We start from the raw sequence: 9,704 nt of genomic DNA, 5'->3' as shown, positions 1-9,704 counted from the left end.
GACTTCTAATACTATGTTGAATAGCAGTGGTGAAAGTGGACATCCCTGCCACGTTCCTGACCTTATGGGAAAAGCTCTCAGCTTTTCCCTTTGAGAATGATATTGGCTGTAGGTTTTTCATAGATGGCTTTTATGATATTGAGGTATGTACCCTCTATCCCTATACTCTGAAGAGTTTTGATCAAGAAAGGATGCTGTACTTTGTCAAATGCTTTTTCTGCATCTATTGAGAGGATCATATGATTCTTGTTCTTTCTTTTGTTAATGTATTTTATCACGTTGATTGATTTACGGATGTTGAACCAACCTTGCAGCCCAGGGATAAATCCCACTTGGTCGTGGTGAATAATCCTTTTAATGTACTGTTGGATCCTATTGGCTAGTATTTTGGTGAGAATTTTTGCATCCATGTTCATCAAGGATATTCGTCTCTCATTCTCCTTTTTGATGAAGTCCTTGTCTGGTTTTGGGATCAAGGTAATGGTGGCCTCATAAAATGAGTTTGGAAGTTTTCCTTCCATTTCTTTTTTTTTTTGGAACAGTTTAGGAAGAATAGGTATTAATTCTTCTTTAAATGTTTGTTAGAATTCCCCTGGAAAGCCATCTGGCCCTGGGTTTTTGTTTCTTTGGGGATTTTTGATGACTGCTTCAATTTCCTTAGTGGTTATAGGTCTGTTCAGGTTTTCTATTTCCTCCTGGTCAATTTTGGTAGTTGATACATCTCTAGGAATGCACCCATTTCTTCCAGATCATCCAATTTGCTGGCATAGAGTTGCTCATCATATGTTCTTATAATTGTTTGTATTTCTTTGGTGTTCGTTTTGATCTCTCCTCTTTCATTCATGTTTTCGTTGATTTGGGTCATTTCTCTTTTCCTTTTGATCAGTCTGGCCAGGGGTTTATCAATCTTGTTAATTTTTTCAAAGAACCAGCTCCTAGTTTCATTCATCTGTTCTGTATTTTTGGTTTCTATTTCATTGATTTCTGCTCTGATGTTTACTATTTCTTTTCTCCTGCTGGGTTTAGGCTTTATTTGCTGTTCTTTCTCTAGCTCCTTTAGGTGTAGGGTTAGGCTGTGTATTTGAGACATTTCTTGTTTCTTGAGAAAAGCTTGTAGTGCTCTATACTTTTCTCTTAGGACTGCCTTTGCTGTATCCCAAAGATTTTGAACAATTGTGTTTTCATTTTCATCGGTTTCCATGAATTTTTTTAATTCTTCTTTAATTTCCAGGAAATTAAGCCCATTCATTCTTTAGTAGGATGCTCTTTAGCCTCCATGTATTTGAGTTCTTTCCGACTTTCCTCTTGTGATTGAGTTCTAGTTTCACAGCATTTTTGTCTGAAAATATGCAGGGAATGATACCAATCTTTTGGTACTGATTGAGACCTGATTTGTGACCTAGGATGTGATCAATTCTGGAGAATGTTCCATGGGCACTGGAGAAGAATGTGTATTCTGTTGCTTTGGGATGGAACGTTCTGAATATGTCTTTGAAGTCCATTTGGTCCAGTGTTTCATTTAAAGTCTTTATTTCCTTGTTGATCTTTTGCTTAGATGATCTGTCCATTTCAGTCAGGGGGTTGTTAAGTCCCCCACTATTATTGTATTGTTGTCAATGTGTTTCTTTGCTTTTGTTATTAATTGCCTTATATAATTGGCTGCTTCCATGTTAGGGGCATAGATATTTACAATTGTTAGGTCTTCTTGTTGGATTGACCCTTTAAGTGTGATATAGTGTCCTTCCTCACCTCTTATTATAGTCTTTGGTTTAACATCTAATTTGTCTGATATAAGAATTGCCACCCCAGCTTTCTTTTGATGTCCATTAGCATGGTAAATGGTTTTCCATCCCCTCACTTTAAATCTGGAGGTGTCCTTGGGTCTCAAATGAGTCTCTTGCAGACAGCACATCGATGGGTCTTGTTTTTTTATCTAATCTGATAGCCTGTGTCTTTTGATTGGGGCATTTAGCCCATTTACATTCAGGGTAACTATTGAAAGGTATGAATTTATTGCCATTGTACTGCCTGTAATGTGACTGATACTGTATATTGTCTCTGTTCCTTTCTGGTCTATGTTACTTTTAGGCTCTCCCTTTGCTTAGAGGATCCCTTTCAATATTTCCTGTAGGGCTGTTTTGTTTTTGTTTGTCCTGCAAGCTTTTTATCTCTCCTTCTATTTTCAATGACAGCGTAGGTATATATAGTAATCTTCATTGCATATTTTTCTCATTTAGTGCCCTGAATATATCATCCCAGTCCTTTCTGGCATGCCTGGTCTCTGTGGATAGGTCTCTTGACAATCTAATGATTCTACCATTGTAGGTTACAGGCCTCTTGTCCCAAGCTGATTTCAGTATTTTCTCTTTGTCTCTGATACTTGTAAGTTTTACTATTAGATGTCGGGGTGTTGACCTATTTTTATTGATTTTGAAGGGGTTTCTCTGTGCTTCCTGGATTTTGATGCCTGTTTCCTTCCCCAAATTAGAGAAGTTCTCTGCTATAATTTGCTCCAGTATACCTTCTGCCCCTCTCTCTCTTTCTTCTTCTTCTGGGATCCCAATTTTTCCAGTATTATTTCATCTTTTGGTATCACTAATCTCTCAAATTCTCCCCTCGTAATCCAGTAGTTGTTTATCTCTCTTTTTCTCAGCTTCATTATTCTCCATCATTTCGTCTTCTATATCACTAATTCTGTCTTCTGCCTCATTTTTCATATCAGTTAGAGCCTCCATTTTTTGATTGCACCTCATTAATAACCTTTTTGATTTCGACTGGTTAGATTTTAGTTCTTTTATTTCTCCAAAAAGGGATTCTCTAGTATCTTCTATGCTTTTATCAAGCCCAGCTTATATCTTATAATCATAATTCTGAACTCTAGTTCTGACATCTGTCTCTATTGATTAGATCTCTGGCAGTCATTACTGCCTCTTGTTCTTTTCTAGAGGTGAATTTTTCCAATTGTCATTTTGTCCAGAGGAGAAGAAATGATTGAGAGAGCAAAATGCTAACAGAGTAACAATGACTGTAGAAAAATATACACTAAACACATCAGAAGAGACCTGAAACCAGGGGGAAAAGAAAGAGAGGAAAAAAAATGATCAGGCTGGGGAATACAACAGAGCTACACAGTAGATTTTGGATGTATTTTGATCTCTTAGAAGAAACTCCCTCCCAATATTTTAAGGAAAGAAAAACTTACATACATATAAAAATAAGGGTAAATTCGATGAAATGATGTAATATGAGTGTAAAGATGAAAATTAAAAAAGTTTTTTAAAAGGAATTGATAAGATATTGGTTGAAAAAAGAAAGAAGAAAAATACAAAAAAAAAAAAGAGAGAGAGAGAGAGAATGTGATCATTGATCATGCCGGAGACTAGAACAAAGCCATATAATAGATTTAGAGTATATTTTGGTCTGTTAAAGGAAACCGTATTCCAAAATTTTAAAGAAAGAAAATCTTACATATATACAACAAATAAGGTTAAATACAATGAAGGGATAGAATATGACTGTAAAAATGAAAATTAAAAAAGATTTTAAAAAAGGAATTGATAAAACGTTGATTGAAAAAGGAAAGAAGAAAAGTTAAAAAAATAGAAAAAGAAAAAAAATTAAAAATTTAACTTTTGAAAGACTAAAGATTCTTTGGAAAAAAGCCATCAATTCTATGTACTGTATTCCCCTAGCACTGGAGTTTTGCAGTTCTGATTGATCAGTAAACTTGGTTTTGGCTGGATGATCTGGCTGATTTTCTGGGGGACAGGCCTGTTGCCATGATTTTCAAATGTCTTTGCCTGAGGTGGAATTGCACCACCCTTGCCAGGGGCCAGGCTATGTAATCTGCTCAGGTTTCCTCTTGGTAGCTTTTGTTCCCTTAAAGATTTCTGTACAGCTTTAGAGGAGGAGAATGAAAATGGTGACCTCCCAATCTCTGCCCCTGGAGGAGCCAAGAACTCGGGGTCCCCCTCCTCAGTCAGTCCCCAGAGAAAAGCAGTCAATCACCCCCATCTCCCCTGTCTCTGGCTTCACTCTGTGCTCACCCAGCCTCTGACCAAGCTTCTACCTCTGGCACATGACCCCATTTGGAGTCTCCAAACCCAGTGGATTCCTGTGGTGTGCTCCTGCAGCCCTCCTCCCGGGGGAGGAAGGGGATCTCCCCAGATCTACTGCTTGTTGGGTCCCTGCTTGAAGAGTAGTGGCCTGACTCTGCCATGGATCACAGAGCTGAGAGCCCACTCCTTGGCTCCATCTTTGCAGCCAGCTTCCCCGCTCCAATACCTGAGAGCTCTGCCACACTCAGGCACCCCCGGTCCTTCTGTGACCCCAAGGGTCCTGAAACCACACTGTCCCAGCAAGGATTCCACCCCCCACTTAGCCACTGGAGCAATGTCCCTCAGTGGAGCAGACTTCTAAAAGTTCTGATTTTGTGCTCTGCTGCTCTATCACTTGCCAGTAGCCAGCTAATGGAAGCTCCCTCACCCCGTGGTCTATCTTCCCAAATATCACCTCGCATTCACTTCTCTGCACATCCTACCCTCCAGAAAGTGGTCGCTTTTCTGTTCAGAGAGTTGCTGCTATTCTTTCCTTCAATCTCCTGTTGAGTTTGTAGGTGTTCAGAATGGTTTGATAACTATCCAGCTGAATTCCTGGGACCAGACAAAATTTAGGTCTCCTACTTCTCTGCCATCTTGCTCCCCCCAATAATGTTATATTTAATATCCCACTGTAATACTTTTAGTTACTATACAACCTTACAATATTTTCAGTTTTTTTGCATTTTACCATTCTGATATCTGTGTAAAAGTGCTTCATGGTTTTAATTTTCATTTCCTTGACAACTAGTGATGTTGAATATCTTTTTACATGTCTAGAGAATGTCCTGTATTTGGAAGTGCCCTGTAAACTAGTAAAAGCACCATTTTGAAGTACCTACTTGGTTTTTGCCCATATTTTTCATGGCCTTTTCTTATTTTTTTAAAGATTTTATTTATTTATTTGAGAGAGAAACAGAGATAGTGAGAGAGAGAGAGAACACAAACAGGGTGAGGGGCAGAGAGAGATTCCTGCTGAGCAGGGAGCCCAATGCAGGGCTCATCCCAGGACTCGAGGATCATGACCTGAGCTGAAGGCAGACACTTAACTGACTGAGCCACCCAGGCATCCCTCTTTTTCTAATTGATACTGATTTGTAATGCTTTTCTATATATTTTGTTTTCTTTTGGTTACACATACACACACACATGCACACACACTCACACACATGCACAATATATTCTCCCAGCCTGTGGCTTGCATATTCATTATTAATGTTGTTTTTTGAAAAGCATTTTTATTTTAATTTTGATAAATCCTATTCATCAATGTCTATTTTGCAGTTAGTCAATTTTACTAATTGTCTTAAAAATCTTACTGAATTTGTGGTCACTTGAATCTTTTTATTTGTTTTATTCTAGAAGCTTTATTTTTTCAGGTTTTACCTTTTGGTCTAAAGTCCATTTTGATTTAAATTGTCATGAATGTCTGAGGTAAGGGTCAAGATTTTTTTTTCCACCCAAATATGAAATTTTTCCTACAACATTTATTGAAAGTGTTATCCTCTCCTCACTGAATTGCAGTGACACCTTTGTTACAAATCAAGTTACCTTAAAAGTGTGCATAAAAAAAAAACTTTATTCTTCCCATTGATCTTAATTTCTATCCTTGTGCCAATATAATACAGTGCTAATTATAGTAAATCTGAATTACGGTAGTGTAAGTTTTCTAGTCTTGTCCTTCAAGATTGTCTTGACTCTTCTTGGTGCTTTGCCTTTCTATAAAACATAATTAAAAATAGTTTGTTTAGAAGATGGGCAAAATGGTTGAAGGAGAGCAGGATATACAGGCTTCTAGTTGTCGAATGAATAAGTCACAGGAATACAAGAGACACAGCATAGGGAATATAGTCAATACTATTGTAATAGTGTTATATGGTGACAGATGACAGCTACACTTGTGGTGAGCATAGGATAATATATAGAGAAGTTGAATCACTATGTTTTATGTCCGAAGCTAACATTGTGTATCAATTAAAATAAAAAAAATTAAAAATAAGAAATAGTTTGGCAATTTTCACACAAGCATACATACCTTTGCATTCTGATTGAGATTTCACTAAATCTCTAGAACAATTTGAGAATTAACATTGTCACAATTTTTGATTCTTTCAATTCATCAGTATTATATATTTTTCCATTTATTTGTATCTTATTTATGTTTTCTCAGCAATGATTTGGATTTTCAGTTTAAAGAGTTTATACATTTTTCATTAGATTTCCCTAGGCATTTGACAATTTGGGATGTTAATGTAAATTTATATTTAAAATATTAATTTAAAAATTTCCCATTTTTTACTTTTCTTATTAAACGCTAACAACTTTATCATTTGCACAGTCTTTATTAAGGTCCTGAATAGCCATCTTTAATCCAATCACCATGCCAAATGTACTGCCTTATAAACTTTTACTTTTATAGGCCTCTGAACCTTTATAGCATATCTGGTATATATTGCAGAAATCACCCTTTTATTATAGGAAACTTTATATGTTCTGGTTGCTTCTTACATGTAGGACGTTTCTATAAAATACAAGATCTATGAGAACAGGAGTCATGATTTGTGTTTCTCAAGAAATTTTGCCCCTGATACAACACAATGCTGAACATATAATGATGACCTATCATTCCTTAGATAGTCATTACATGGGCACATTGCCTGACTTTCTGGTTCATCAACTAGTGGCAGGCATATTTTTTCATGGGGAACATCTTTTCCTGCTGATATCAGATAGAGTCCTAGACTTTTTCTTAAAATTGCTTCTAACAATTAGTTGATTTGGCATATAACACTAATTTATAATCTCTATTTAAACCTTCAGTAAAACTTCTATAGAAAACTAGAATGAACTTTAGCCATTGTATGTTTCCTATTTTTTCTAGCTGGGACTTACTTCTAGCAGTTAGTGGACATACTCCATCATAATTAGGGTTCTCTATAACATATAGAGTTTTCTATAACATATAGAGAATTCTCTATTATAACATATATATGTAATATATAATTTTGTTATATATATTTGTTATGTGTTATATATGTTATGTTCTATGTTATAATTTTGTATATAATTTTCATTTGTAATACAATCTAATTTACACTATTATTGGGATGATTACTTAGAAAATAAAGAATAAATATAGAAATGGTCCTCTTATATAATTAGATAAATGTTTTGTATGAAATGATATCATGTGTTATAAAAGTTTTATGAGTTTAAATAGAGAAAATCAGAGAGTGTAAGGTAGATCTTTACAAAATAATAATGTTTGCAAAAAAAAACTAAAACAAAAACAAAAAATTCTATAACATAGCTATTGTAATCCAACATAACCTGTGTTCAGACAGTTACCAGAGTAGGGTAAACAAAACTAGATTTTTCCAGTTGTCAGGAAAAGGCTGAGCAGCTACATACTTCTAAGTTTAGAGTTGTGGGATTGGATTATATGACATCTGCTTCTCAGTCTTTGATTTTCTAATTTTACATTTAAAGTACTTCCCAGATGGAGTTCAGAGAAGTTTTGTATATGTCTGTGTGCATATGCATATGTTTATGATATATAGTATAGAGTTGTGCTACCTTAATTGTTGTGTGTGTTTTTCTGTATTAAAATCTTGAATCTCAAGTAGATAAGATTTACCCAGTCTTGTTAGCTTTATATCTTTAACAACATCAAAGTGATAACATGGCTATTTGTTCAAGATTTTATTTTATTTATTTATTCATTCATTTATTTATTTATTTAGAGCATGGGGGAGGGGCAGAGGAAGAGGGAGAGAGAAAATCCCAAGCAGACTCCGCAGTGAGTATGGAACTTGACATGGGGCTTGATCTCAATACCCTGAGATCATGATCTGAGCCAAAATCAAGAGTTGGATGCTTAACTGACAGCCACTCAGGCGCCCCAAGATGGGTGTTTTTTTTTTAATTTTTTTTTTATTTATTCATTTGAGACACAGAGATACAGAGAGAGAGAGCAGGAGCAGGGGGAGAGGCAGAGGGAGAAGGAGAAGCAGGCTCCCTGCTGAGCCAGGAGCCCGATGTGGAGCTTGATCCCAGGACCCTGGGATCATGACCTGAGCGGAAGGCAGACGCTTAACCGTCTGAGCCACCCAGGCGCCCCAAGATGGGTGTTTTTTAATTCAGGTATTTATGAAGATGACAAAATTTTTTTAAGTAACTAAGCTCAGAGTCTGAAAAATCTCCCACAAAAATTACATGTATTAATACATACCTATGCAATTTTAACCATACTTGATGGCTCTAAGGCTCTAAGGAATAATATCAGTATCATTCTCTGGTTCCTAATATTAAACAGCTAGGAACAATTTGTAAACAAATTGGCCAGTGGCATATTTGTGTTGGTTCAATCTGACTTTTCCTGTGATGTCATATTGCTGCCATTTCACACCATCAGATTTTTAGCTGGATTTTAAATTCTCATGGTGAAATCTTTATGACTCAGTGTGTCTCTTTCCCTATTCACTTGTTCCAAGTGCATTATTGATATTCTCAGTCTGCAACATGATTTTTACACAGTCCTTGCTTTGCTTTCTTGAAACAGAATCTGAGAAATTTGGCTGTGACTCAGGATGTCATAGCTCTCTGTCACTGATCCAAGGGCTCTTGTTCCCCCCATGGCATCAGTTCTCTCTGGTGGTTGCATCCTTACCACCTGCACCAAGAAGAGAGACATTCAAACTACTAAGCAGGAAAAGTCACTTTTTGCTTACATGTAGATTTGAAAATAAGTTAATCCTTTCCTGCAGTGACATGACGCTTTCCCTGTAGCATCACTGACAATTTCTCCCATTTCAGTTTTAGCTTGAATGTGTATTTTTAACAACTTGATGTCCAGTAACGTGTTCATGAGTGTTCCATTTTCGTTCACCTGAAAACAAAAGCAAAGCAAAATGTCTAATATCATCAGTAGGATGCCAATCTCTGGTAGGCTGTCATGATATCAGTTTTACATGCTCAATGACACATTATGAAAAACATATATTTAGTTACACTGCAGTAAGAGCCTGAAATCCTGAGTTTTAGTCTCTGCTTTTTCCTGAATTTGCTGCAAGACATTGCCTCATAAACCTCTCTGGACTTCAGTTTCCTTGATTAAAACGTAAACACTTGGCTTAAATATTTCTGAAGTTGTTTGTAGTTTTATCAGTTTTCCTTGGGCTGTAATGCTATTTCTACATTAAATAATTTTTATCTTTAATTCATAACTGGGAACTTACTAATATATCAGCTTTCTCTTTGAGCTTCTAGTCAGGACCATCTGGCTTATTTCTATTCTATTTCGAGCACTATTTTCAGTGAGAAGATATCCACCCTCCAATTACAGGAGCCTGGAGCCTGACTCAGGAACCTTTGAAGCTTTGTTACATTCCTGGTAAAGAGACACTTTTTGAAACCTGCAAGGGCGGGTGACATTTCTAAGGTTCAAGAAAGTGTGAACTTTGGCACTGAACATATTATGCTATTCAATTGTACTTCCTGAAGTTTATGCTTAATGTAGGCATGGTGCTACTATTGTAAAACATGCTTTTGAATCAAAGAAGAAAGAGGAAATATCTCGATAAAGGTAATTTTGACATAAAGATATCT

At 36.2% G+C, this 9,704-nt stretch overlaps 2 long non-coding RNA genes across 3 annotated transcripts in view; one reads left to right on the top strand and one right to left on the bottom strand.

Moving 5' to 3' along the window:
• Nucleotides 1–9,704, top strand: part of LOC141370452 (uncharacterized) — a 1,695,799-nt gene that overhangs the window by 117,521 nt on the left and 1,568,574 nt on the right. The window lies entirely within an intron of this gene.
• Nucleotides 8,837–9,704, bottom strand: part of LOC141370451 (uncharacterized) — a 57,028-nt gene continuing 56,160 nt past the window's right edge. For both annotated transcript variants that reach the window (XR_012374483.1, XR_012374484.1), the window contains exon 3: nt 8,837–8,985. This is a non-coding gene — a long non-coding RNA (uncharacterized lncRNA). The remainder of the gene's footprint in view (nt 8,986–9,704) is intronic.

The sequence above is a fragment of the Callorhinus ursinus genome, unplaced genomic scaffold (genome assembly GCF_003265705.2).
Source record: "Callorhinus ursinus isolate GAN/ISIS: 27379988/994484 unplaced genomic scaffold, GSC_fseal_2.0 scaffold35, whole genome shotgun sequence".
NCBI classification, from domain to species: Eukaryota; Metazoa; Chordata; class Mammalia; order Carnivora; family Otariidae; genus Callorhinus; species Callorhinus ursinus.
The sequence above is the reverse complement of the archived record's forward strand: the minus strand, read 5'-3'. Positions and strand labels throughout refer to the sequence as shown.